Source organism: Phocoena phocoena, chromosome 16 (assembly GCF_963924675.1).
Source record: "Phocoena phocoena chromosome 16, mPhoPho1.1, whole genome shotgun sequence".
Taxonomy (NCBI): Eukaryota; Metazoa; Chordata; class Mammalia; order Artiodactyla; family Phocoenidae; genus Phocoena; species Phocoena phocoena.
In genome coordinates, this window is record NC_089234.1 from 25,437,920 (window position 1) to 25,451,662 (window position 13,743).

Here is a 13,743-nt window from a genome sequence, read left to right on the forward strand (position 1 = left end):
GACTATATATAAAAAAGCATCCACAGCTCAGGGGGAAATTTTTAAAGCAATGGATTTTTATGATTTCAAATACTTTGACATTGATTTTGTTTCCTAATCTTTGAGGTAAATCAGTTACTGTTTTTGTTTTTGTCTTCATTGAGCCATACCCCTTTCAAGGTGGTGGTTAGGATTCTGCTCTCTGAAATGGCGTCAGTCACCCTTTTGGAAAAGAAGTGTGCTTTTGAACTGAAGATTTAAAGCCAGTCTTTGTTAAATTACAGAATGTACCTCTTAGACAAAGACCAAAACTATGGGCCACTTTTTGTATGTTGCCATCTTATTTCGAACTTGTAACTTTTTTTTTTTTCAACCAGCAACACTACTAAAGAGATATTATTCACTTCTAAAAGGGATGGATTATAATTTTTCTGTGTGAAGAGACTGTCTCCTGTAGGGTTTACGGCCCGTACCATAAGCCTTCAGTGTAATAAACACTCCTTTAACATACCTTACAACAAGGGGTGCCTCTTTGCAACAGTATTTTTATTTTTTGAATGTTAGTTTGATTAACATTCATTTTGAGTACGTAATGTGATTGTCAGTACCTTGTAATGGCACTGCTTTTGAAAGTAATTTAAAAATTTGAGTGAATTTGAGAAGTTTACAGAATACTTGTTCATTGTTTCCTCAGTAAGTCAGTTTAATGTTCATTTTCGCATTACTTTGTCACTGGGATAAAGAATACGGGTGTTTGAGAGCTCACTCACTTGCATGCAAATATTTCAGTTTTAAAGACTATTTTGCCTAAAATTATCATTGTGATGCTTTCTAAAAGAAATATTTTGTAGATCTTATTTCACTGCAAAATTTCCAAGTCTGCATAAAAACAATTACAACTGGAGAAAGATTGGCAATGTTTTATACAGCATTTGTGAATTGCGTATAAATCTCTTCTAACATTTAATACAATTTTTTAAATAAAAATTTATTTTAACCTATTTTGAAATGTTTGTGTTTATTGTGGAATTTTAAAAAATAACCAAAACTCTTTAAGAGACAACACAGCCAAATCAAAGTTAAACTATGCCATCAAAATAGATATTTTATAAACATCTTTACCTTCACTGGTTATACTAGATGCCTTTATTTGACAATGGACAGAATAGCAACTATGGAGCTCACTGCCTCTTAAATGTTTCTTGCACAAATTGCTTACTATTTTTATTCTTGTCCCATGTTAACATCTGTGTTGGGGATCCCCAAGACCACTCTCAGGTTTAATGGTTCACAAGAAGGACTCATGGGACCCAGAAAGCTATTATACTCTTGGTTATAGTTTATTACCGTGGAAGAATACAGATTAAAATCAGCAATGGGAAAAGATGTATAGGGTAGAGTCCAGGAGAAACCAGGCACGAGCTGCCATTTGTCCTCTCGCGGTGCAGATGCAGGGAGAGTGTTTAATTCTCCCAACAGTGATGTGTGACATGTGTGAAGTGTTGCCAACCAGGGAAGCTCACCTGAGCCCTAGAGTCCAGAGTTTTTATTGGAGTCAGTCACATAGGCATGCAGCATTGATACCCCAGCACCCTCCCAGTAGTCAAACTGATATGGCATGTCCCAGAGCCCCAGGTGTACAAAAATAGGCATTCACCATAAATCACATTGTGGCATAAACTACATAAATTTACTTAGCATAAACTAAGTAAGAATGATGATCGACTGGTTTAAAAATCTGTACTTCCAAAGCCAATGTGACCTTGGCTACATCAACAGAAGTACAGTCTTAGATCAAGGGAGTTGATACTTTTAATCTCCAATGCATCTTGTATCCAGTTCTGGGTAGCATACCTCAAGGATACTGACAGATGGGAAGGCAGTGGGATAGGGAACAGTCAGAGGGAGAGACTCAGGAACAAAAAAAGAGCAAGCATTGAGCAATTGCTTCTATGTTGGAGAAGCAAAAAACAGCAGTGAGAGGCAATACGTGATAGTTGTCTTCAAATAACCAGAGGGTCAAAGACTTAGATGAGGGAAAAAGCACAAGCAAGAACAGACAAATGCCCTGTCTCGCCTTGAGTTAGCCTTACTGCCATCACCAGCAGCATGCATTTACTTTAGTTAAGATCAAATTTTTTTCAAGAGGGATTTTTGCTAGGAACATAAGCAGGAACAGAACTAAATACCCAAATCTGCACAAGTGAGACGATATGAAGTGCAGACTCCAGAGCCTAACTTCAATGGCTAGAGAAAGATTTGTTTGGTTGGTACATCTTGCAGGTCCCTCTGCTTTTGTTTAAACCCTCTCTGAGCAAAGATGCCCAGAGGGCTGGGCTGTGGTAATAGTAGTTCAGCAGAATGTGCGCTTGGCAGGTTTCTCAGTTCCTCCCTGAATGCCATCCCAATCTTTTCTCTCTGGTATCGTCATTTCCTCTGACCTTGGGCTTCACTGAGCTTCCCCTCTGCTTCCACTGCATTGCCCTTCCTTCCTGATTGAGTGAAATACATTCTTACCTAGTTTCTGACAATCTCTCCTCTGGACTCAAAGTTGACACAGACCTTGCACACACTCACACAGTGACTCTCCTACAGCAACTTCGGCTTTGAATTCTTGAAAGTAATGCCATTGACCAGTTTACTTGTCCTATTCAGTCTACCCAAAGTATAATCTCAGTGGTTCAATCCTAGATGAATATTCTTGTAGGATGACCAGGTCATAATTGCTTATTAGATACATGTGTGACTAAAATTTTTTTTTCCCTTTCAAGTTCTAATAGCTGCAGCATCTGTGGTGTATTTCGTTATCTTGGAAAGCCCTAGCGGTAGAGAAGATTCATTCAGATGCTGGTTCCGAATGTTTATCTTTGCTGTCTTCAGCAGATCATGACCAAAGGGTAGGTCTTCATTTTTAACCTTTTTCAATGTTGTTGTTGTGTACATGAGTTTTATTTTTGGCCTCTCTTCAAAACTGGACTGATGAAATCTAAATTTTATTATCTATTGACATTAATAGTCCATGCATAAATGAAATGCCATATTGATCTTCTGAAAGCTTGCCAAGTATTTACTTACATAGAATGGATATTATGGTTTGATCTTTACTGAATTTTGATTTCAGTTTGTTGGTGTCTATTGTTTTACAGAGGTTATAATTGTGACACTATTTTCATTTAAATGAGAAAAGTTTTTTTCTTCTGTTTCTAAGAAAGTGTTCTCCCAAAAGAAAATCTGGTTAAATAACATTTTAAATCAGAAGATGAAGAAGACAGTATTTGCCCGGAACAGATTTTACCCCCCGAAAGACACAGAGGCAGTATTGCACACTGGTTAAGGACATGAATTGTGAAGCCAGACTCACAACTTTGACTTCTAGCTTTGCTATTTTCAAGCTGTGTGATCTTGAACATGTTATATAACTTCTCTGAGCTTTAGTTTTCCATATCTGTAAACTGGGACTTGGTACCTAACTCAAAGACTTATGAGAATTAAGGCACTCAGAACAGTGGCTGGCATATAGTCTATTTTCAAATTCAAATATGGTCCCTATATAGTCACTTCTTAGATTACTTTGCTGAGTTAGCTTCTAATGAATAAGTAGGTCCATTATTATTAAAAGATTGATGTTAAACTATCTTTTTCCCCCTTTTTTCTTTCTTACATATTTTCTCTATTCACTTCCTTCTATTAATTACTGGACGAGGGGTGGGGATACAGGCTCTGAGGTTGGACTTGAATTCTGCTTTCACTTTAATTCTAATCTTACCTCTGCTGTTTCTACTTCACAGACTAGGTCAGTCCGTGGACAATTTCAGTTGCCAGAAAGGAGTTCCTTTTGCTGAGCTTACATCTGGCTTAAGATAAAGATAAAAGATTGTCTAGCCCTAAAGGACATCAAGAATTCTGTATGTCATGTATGAGTCCTTATGCCAGGAAATCATGGGAGATGGAAGTTACCCCTTTCATTTATTCACACTTATGGCATAGCAGATAAATCTGAGTTCAATTTGTTTTAATAAGGCCTTCTAAGGAAAAATGCTTTTTTTGCCCTGCGTAATAATCAGCAATTAGCTAGACCTGCTACTGATTGTATTCCAAAATTCCAGCCCTCATATTAATGATTTTGGTTACACTCTGCTGAGCATTCTCTAACCCCTAGGAGAACGTGATAAAACTGGGATGCAATGTCTCAGAACAGAGACCACTTGTCTCATCAGGGGAGAGAGTAGCCATGTGGTGATCTACAGTAATTAATCAAGGAGGAAGGGAGCCTGGAGACCCTTCCAAGATCAATCTTCATTTTTCTTTGTAGCCTGAGCTTTCTCTATTTTGTTTTATTCAGAATCACTGAAGCACTGTAGAAACATAATTCTTCAAATATCTGTCGTGTGACTCACTGTTTTATGACAATCCTGGTGTGTGTGGATGTGTGTGTATATTTCAAGGGATTGAAACAAAGAATATATAAATCTTAGTTCATCCCCACCCCCACCTAGTAAGCTTGTGAAATAGCATAAAACATGAGGGCAACCAAGTCATCTTCTAGGAGATGGACAGAGGAGTAGAGAAGCCTTCTGATCTACATAGTAACCATTCCTTTCTCCCTTTAAGTGTATGTGGCAGGGGTTGGTAATGTAATAAAAACAGTCCTTTGTTTGGCTGGATTCACGAGCACTCACCCCATTTGCAAATGGCGTAGCCGTGTGAGATATTGGAAAATAGCAAAGGCATGGGTGACATCAATCTAACCTGTACATTAAATCTGAATATGCAGCAGAGCCAGTAATGTATTGTCTCTAAAGAAAAATAAAATTTCACATAGGAGCTCTGTTTTAAGATCCTGCAAAGCTCCCCTCAGTTATTTCCATTTTAAATTAGTACTGTGCTTTCAGGTATGCCAATTTATTTGGTTCTAAGAAACAAAATGTATTCTCATGATTTAGATGTTGCTTAAAAGCAACTTAGAGATTTCTGACGATATAATAATAAAAATAAAGCTAGTTGAAAATCAGTGATCACCACTCATAAGCAAGCAACATTTCTAGCTATTCTTTCTTTCGTTTACATCCAGGGAGATTTCTGGCTTTTTCTCCAGGCTCTGTTTTGAAATCAATACTACTCTTATTAGATCTGGCTTATGTGTTCCTAATGGAATTGCTTCTAACTGGTTTGACCCAGGTGGCTGTACATAATGGTCTCAGCTGGAGCAGAAGGTATGGTAGACTTCATAATTATATTTTTCTGATAGTTTCATAAATCGTCTATCAATGGATTTTTAAAATTGAGGGGAATTTACATGACATAAAGTTAATCATTTTAAAGTGAATAATTCAGTGGCATTTAGTACATTCGCAGTGTTGTGTAGCTACCACCTCTATCTAGTTTCAAAACATTTCCATCATTCCACAGTAAAACCCCATCCCTATACCCCTTTTCTCCAGCCCTAGCAACTACCAGTGTGCTTCCAGTTCTGATGGATTTTAAATACATTTCAAAAACTGTCTCATGTTTGCCTTTAGATCCATGAATGGTGGTTCTGGGCTCCCTGCTTATGTTCACAGGTAAGTTCTAAAAGTTCATCCCCAGGACTTTGTGTAATTTGCATTATCTCTGGAAGTAAAATTTGGACTCTAGCTTCCAGACTATGGTTCAAATCTTGCCCCCATCTTTAGCCAGTACAGTAGAATGAATTATAAGTATCCTGGATTTATTACCCCTTGAGGAGTGGTCCCTTCTCTAATATTCCCTTATTTCCAGGCTCTTTGATACCGAGCTACAGAAGTCCTTTAAATTATTTTTTAAAACTCCTTTTTAAAAAATAGGTAAATAGCCCCCAATTCTATATAACTTTTAGCAGGAGCAAGGGGAGACTCATGATTGGATGGGCCCAGAGCCCAGTTTTGGTCTGCCACCATCTTACTGCAATACAGGAAGGCAGTAGGCTCAGGAAGTCTGCAAAGTGTAGCGGTTTGCCTTTGAGACTTGGTGTTGCTAAGGATTTCTGGGGCAGAGAAACCTTAAGTGAAACCTGGGGAGGAAGGGGTGAAAAAGAAGATAAAAAGAAAGATTTTTATTCCCTCAAGTGAGTGGACTTTCTTTTACATAGAAAGACAACGAAGGAAAGAAAAGCAAGCATTGTAGCGTCAGAAGACCAGGGTTCAATTCCAAGCTCTGTTACTCACTATGTGGCATCAGACAAGGGTTTTAACCTTGTCATTCCAAGGATCTATTCCTTCATTTGTCAAATGGGTATACAAATACTACACCTAACGAGGGTTGTGAGGCTTAAATGAGATCATTCTATGTTTACTGCCTAGTACAGTGGCTGGCATATAGTAAGTATGTACTGAATAAATAATAGCTGTTATTAATACATCTCAGGATGCAGAGGATCACATTGCCTAGTGACTCTGAAAGTCATATTGGATATCATTAATGTGCTTTGTGGACAGGCTTCCCCACAATCTCACAGACTCACTTTCTTGTCCTGTTCCATCATAACAGTTGATGTTGATGCTCCCCTTTCCTTCTCCTCCCTGACTTACGAGTCTGAACACCATTTTTCCCTGTTACTATAATTGTTCTGATTTAATAATTTATCAACTCCATAATATGCTTTTTTTCCTTTAAATCACAGTGTTACTTCTGCCATTCTTTCTCTCTTTTTTTACAAATACACTTTTTTGGGGGCTGCGTTGGGTCTTTGTTGCTGCGGGCGGGCTTTCTCTAGTTACGGCGAGCAGGGGCTACTCTTCGTTGCAGTGCGCGGGCTTCTCATTGTCGTGGCTTCCCTTGTTGCGGAGCACAGGCTCTAGGTGCGCGAGCTTCACTAGTTGTGGCACGAGGGCTCAGTAGTTGTGACTCGCGGGCTCTAGAGTGCAGGCTCAGTAGTTGTGGCACACGGGCTTAGTTGCTCTGTGGCATGTGGGATCTTCCCGGACCAGGGCTTGAACCTATGTCCCCTACACTGGCAGGCGGATTCTTAACCACTGCGCCACCAGAGAAGTCCCCCATAATATGCTTTTAATGTCTTTCTTTTATAAACGAGCTCATGGCAATTAGTGGTGACTCATTGAAAATAGGAGATACAAATGAGTCAGAGCCAGAAATTATATAAATTAATGAAAGGACTCTGGTCTTGCATAGAGAAGGATCTATTAACCATCTAGTACTATTCTTAGAAGCGGCAACCAACACCTACATTACAAACCCGTGTACTGATGAGACTGTTGTTCCTTAATAGGCCCTGAAAGATGTTTTGATTACTACACAACTCTCATAGTTAATGTGCAACTAACATCTTTTTCACTAGCAGTACCACTAATGTTTTTCACTAGCAGTACCACTAATGTATCTTCAAGTGGCATGAAACCGCCCTTAGCCAGATGGACTAAGAATGACAGTATTGTTCGGGATTCAGCAAGCTCCAGCTTCAGCCACTAGCACCAGCTGTGAATTGCATCCATATAGCCCCTCATTTGCAGTCTCCATCCTGGAACCTGGGATGGCATTAGGGAATCTCAACTTGGCGTCCATGGACTCCTGGATACCCCAAGTAGATAGTCCTAAAGGAGTCACAAGCCCCTTGATCTTTACAGTTTTGTGTGTGCATTCTTTTTTGGGAAGAGGATCCATAGCTTTCTCCAAGGGGTGTTGAATCCCAAAAAAGGTTAAGAATCATTATAGTAGAGGAAAATTCTATTACTGCTGCCCATGTTCTACCTAGACATCTGGGTTCTGCAAAAGTATAGCCTCATTTTCAAAGAAGGAAAAGATTCTTATCATTTTGAAGAACTTTTTATCATGTGACTTCTGCCAGTTCATTCTCAGAAATCTTCACCAAGTTAAGCTAGTTAAATTATTATCCAGAACGCGATTGGTTCAAGGTGGCAGAGTAGAAGGATGTGTGCTCACTTCCTCTTATGAGAGCAACGGAATCACAACTAACTGCTGGGCAATCATCGACAGGTAGACACTGGAACTCACCAAGAAAGATATCCCACATCCAAAGACAAAGGAGAGACTGCAATGAGACGGTAGGAGGGGCGCAATCACAATAAAATCAAATCCCATGACTGCTGGGTGGGTGACTCACAAACTGGAGAACAATTATACCACGGAAGTCCACCCACTACTGGAGTGAAGGTTCTGAGCCCCATGTCAGGCTTCCCAACCTGGGGGTCCGGCAACAGGAGGAGGAAGTCTCAGAGAATCAGACGTTGAAGGCTGGCAGGATTTGATTGCAGGACTTCAACGGGACTGGGGAAAACAGAGACTCCACTCTTGCAGGGCAAGCACAGAGTGGTGTGCGCATGAGGACCCAGGGAGGAGCTGTGACCCCATAGGAGATGGAGCCAGACCTACCTGCTAGTGTTGGAGGGTTTCCTGCAGAGGCAGGGGGAAGCTGTGGCTCACTGTGGGGAGAGGGACACTGGTGGCAGAAGTTCTGGGAGGTGCTCCTTGGCATAAGCCCTCCCTGAGTCTGCCATTAGCCCCACCAAAGCACCTGTAGCCTCCAGTGCTGGGTCACCTCAGGCCAAACAACCAACAGAGAAGGAACTCAGCCCTACCCATCAGCAAACAAGTGGATTAAAGTTTTACTGAGCTCTGCCCACCAGAGCAACACCCAGCTCTACCCACTATCAGTCCCTCCCATCAGGAAGCTTGCACAAGCCTCTTAGATAGCCTCATCCACCAGAGGGCAGACAGCAGAAGCAAGAACTACAACCCTACAGCCTGTGGAACAAAAACCACATTCACAGAAAGAGAGACAAGATGACAAGGCAGAGAGCTATGTACCAGATGAAGGAACAAGATAAAACCCCTGAAAAACAACTAAATGAAGTGGAAATAGGCAACCTTTCAGAAAAAGAATTCAGAATAATGATAGTGAAGATGATCCAGGACCTTGGAAAAAGAATGGAGGCAAAGATGGAGAAGATACAAGAAATGTTTAACAAAGACCTATAAGAATTAAAGAACAAACAAATAGAGGTGAACAATACAGTAACTGAAATGAAAAATACACTAGGAGGAATCAATAGCAGAATAATTGAGGCAGAAGAATGGATAAGAGACCTGGAAGACAGAATGGTGGAATTCACTGCTGTGGAACAGGATAAAGAAAAAAGAATGAAAAGAAATGAAGACAGCCTAAGAGACCTCTGGGACAACATTAAATGCAACAGCATTCACATTATAGTGGGTCCCAGAAGGAGAAGAGAGAGAGGAAGGACCAGAGAAAATATTTGACGGGATTATAGTTGAAAACTTCCCTAACATGGGAAAGGAAAAAGCCACCCAAGTCCAGGAAGCACAGAGAGTCCCAGGCAGGATAAACCTAAGGAGAAACACACCGAGACACACAGAAATCAAATTGACAAAAATCAAAGACAAAGAAAAATTATTAAAAGCAACAAGAGAAAAACCACAAATAACATACAAGGGAACTCCCATAAGGTTAACAGCTGATTTCTCAGCAGAAACTCTACAAGCCAGAAGGGAGTGGCATGATATATTTAAAGTGATGAAAGGGAAGAAACTACAACCAAGGTGACTCTACCTGGCAAGGATCTCATTCAGATTCGATGGAGAAATCAAAAGGTTTACAGACAAGAAAAAGCTAAGAGAATTTAGCACCACCAAACCAGCTCTACAACAAATGCTAAAGGATCTTCTCTAAGTGCAAAACACAAGAAAAGAAAAGGACCTACAAAAACAAACCCAAAACAATTAAGAAAATGGTAATAGGAACATGCCTATTGATAATTACCTTAAATGTGAATGGATTAAATGCTCCAACCAAAAGACACAGGCTTGCTGAATGGATACAAAAACAAGACACATATATATGCTGTCTACAAGAGACCCACTTCAGACCTAGGGACACATACAGACTGAAAGTGAGGGGATGGAAAAAGATATTCCATGCAAATGGAAATCAAAGAAAGCTGGAGTAGCAATACTCATATCAGATAGACTTTAAAATAAAGACTGTTTACAAGAGACAAGGAAGGTCACTACATAATGATCAAGGGATCAATCCAAGAAGAAGATATAACAATTATAAATATAAAAGAGGAAACCAACAGTAACACAATAATAGTGGGGGACTTTATCACCTCACTTAATGGACAGATCATCCAGACAGAAAATTAGTAAGGAAACACAATCTTTAAATGACACAATAGACCAGATAGATTTAATTGATATTTATAGGACATTCCATCCAAAAACAGCAGATTACACTTTCTTCTCAAGTGCACATGGAACATTCTCCCAGATAGATCACATCTTGGGTCCCAAATCAAGCCTCGGTAAATTTAAGAAAATTGAAATCATATTAAGCATCTTTTCTGACCACAATGCTATGAGATTAGAAATAAATTATGGGGAAAAAACCCCGTAAAAAACACAAACACATGGAGGCTAAACAATACGTTACTAAATAACCATGAGATCACTGAAGAAATCAGAGCGGAAATCAAAAAATACCTAGAGACAAATGACAACGAAAACACGATGATCCAAAACCTATGAGATGCAGCAAAAGCAGTTCTAAGCGGGAAGTTTATAGAAACAAGAAAGCTCTCAGATAAATAATCTAACCTTACACCTAAAGGAACTAGAGAAAGAAAAACAAACAAAACCCAAAGTTACTAGAAGGAAAGAAATCATAATGGTCAGAGCAGAAATAAATGAAATAGAAACAAAGAAAACAATAGCAAAGATCAATAAAACTAGAAGCTGGTTCTTTGAGAAGATAAACAAAATTGATAAACGTTTAGCCAGACTCATCAAGAAAAAGAGGGAGAAGACTCAAATCAATAAAATTAGAAAAGAAAAAGAAGAAGTTACAATGGACACTGCAGAAATACAAAGCATTATAAGAGATTACTACAAGCAACTCTATGCCAATAAAATGGACAACCTGGAAGAAATGGACAAATTCTTAGAAAGGTATAACCTTCCAAGACTGAACCAGGAAGAAATAGAAAATATGAACAGACCAATCACAAGTAATGAAATTGAAACTGTGATTAAAAATATTCCAACAAACAAAAGTCCAGGTCCAGATGGCTTTACAGGTGAATTCTATCAAACATTTAGAGAAGAGCTAACACCCATCCTTCTCAAACCCTTCCAAAAAATTTAAGAGGAAAGAACAATCCCACACTCATTCTACGAGGCCGCCATCATCCTGACACCAAAACCAGACAAAGATACTACAAAAAAAAAAAGAAAATTACAGACCAATATCACTGATGAATATAGATGCAAAAATCCTCAACAAAATACTAGCAAACAGAATCCAACATCACATTAAAAGAATCATACACCACGATCAAGTGGGATTTACCCCAGGGATGCAAGGCTTCTTCAATACATGCAAATCAATCAACGTGATACACCATATTAACAAATTGAAGAATAAAAACCATATGATCATCTCAATAGATGCAGAAAAAGCTTTTGACAAAATTCAACACCTATTTGTGATTAAAAACTCTCCAGAAAGTGGGCATAGAGGGAACCTACCTCAACACAATAAAGGCCATATACGACAAATCCACAGCCAACATCATTCTCAATGGTGAAAAACTGAAAGCATTTCCTCTAAGATCAGGAACAAGACAAGGATGTCTGCTCTCGCCATTGTTATTCAACATAGTTTTGGAAGTCCTAGCCATGGCAATCAGAGAAGAAAAAGAAATAAAAGGAATACAAATTGGAAAAGAAGACATAAAACTGTCACTGTTTGCAGATGATATGATACTATACATAGATAATCCTAAAGATGCCACCAAAAAACTAGTAGAGTTAATCAATGAATTTGGTAAAGTTGCAGGATACAAAACTAATGCACAGAAATCTCTTGCATTCCTATACACTAACAATGAAAGATCAGAAAGAGAAATTAAGGGAACAACCCCATTCACCATTGCAACAAAAAGAATAAAATGCCTAGGAAGAAACCTACCTAAGGAGGTCAAAGACCTGTACTCAGAAAACTACAAGACACTGATGAAAGAAATCAAAATGACAGAAACAGATGGAGAGATATACCATGTTCTTGGATTGGAAGAATCAATATTGTGAAAATGACTATACTACCCAAAGCAATCTACAGATTCAATGCAATCCCTATCAAATTACCAATGGCATTTTTTACAAAACTAGAACAAAAAATCTTAAAATTTGTATGGAGACACAAAAGACCCCAAATAGCTAAAGCAATCTTGAGGGGAAAAAATGGAGCTGGAGGAATCAGACTTCCTGAGTTCAGACTATACTACGAAGCCACAGTAATCAAGACGATATGGTCCTGGCACAAAAACAGAAAGATAGATCAGTGGAACAGGATAGAAAGACCAGAGATAAACCCATGCACCTATGGTCAACTAATCTATGACAAAGGAGGCAAGGATATACAATGGAGAAAAGACAGTCTCTTCAATAAGTGGTGCTGGGAAAACTGGACAGCTACATGTAAAAGAATGGAATTAGAACACTCCCTAACACCATACACAAAAATAAACTCAAAATGGATTAGAGACCTAAATGTAAGACCAGACACTATAAAACTCTTAGAGGAAAACATAGGAAGAACACTCTTTGACACAAATCACAATAAGATCTTTTTTGGACACACCTCCTAGAGTAATGGAAATAAAAACAAAAATAAACAAATGGGACCTAATGAAACTTAAAAGCTTTTGCACAGCAAAGGAAACTATAAACAAGCTGAAAAGACAACCCTCAGAATGGGAGAAAATATTTGCAAATGAATCAACGGACAAAGGATTAATCTCCAAAATACATAAACAGGTCATGCAGCTCAATATTAAAAAAACAACTCAGTCAGAAAATGGGCAGAAGACCTAAATAGACACTTCTCCAAAGAAGACATACAGATGGCAAAGAAACACATGAAAAGCTGCTCAACATGACTAGTTATTAGAGAAATGCAAATCAAAACTACAATGAGGTATCACCTCACACCAGTCAGAATGGGCATCACCAGCAAATCTACAAACAACAAATGCTGGAGATGGTGTGGAGAAAAGGGAACCCTCTTGCACTGTTGGTGGGAATGTTAATGGATACAGCCACTCTGGAGAACAGTATGGAAGTTGCTTAAAAAACTAAAAACAGAATTACCATATGACCCAGCAATCCCACTACTGGGCATATACCCAGAGAAAACCATAATTCAAAAAGACACATGCACCCCAATGTTCAATGCAGCAATATTTACAATAGCCAGGACATGGAAGCCACCTAAATGCCCATCAACAGACAAATGCATAAAGAAGATGTGGTACATACATAGTGGAATATTACTCAGCCATAAAAAGGAACGAAATTAGGTCATTTGTAGAGATGTGGACGGACTTAGAGACTGTCATACAGAGTGAAGTAAGTCAGAAAGAGAAAAACAAATATTGTATGTTAACGTATATATGAGGAATCTAGAAAAATGCTACAGATGAACCGGTTTGCAAGGCAGAAATAGAGACATGTAGAGAACAAATGTATAGACACCAAGGGGGGAAAGCAGGGGGTGGTGGTGGTGGTGGGATGAACTGGGAGATTGGGATTGACATGTATACACTAATATGCATAAAATAGATAATAAGAACCTGCTGTTTAAAAAAATATAAAATTCAAAAAAAATTATTATCCAGGTACAGAATACACTGTCTTTCATCATTTGATTGATTTGATTTCCCCACTTCCTGCCATGAACTGTCCACTTAGTGC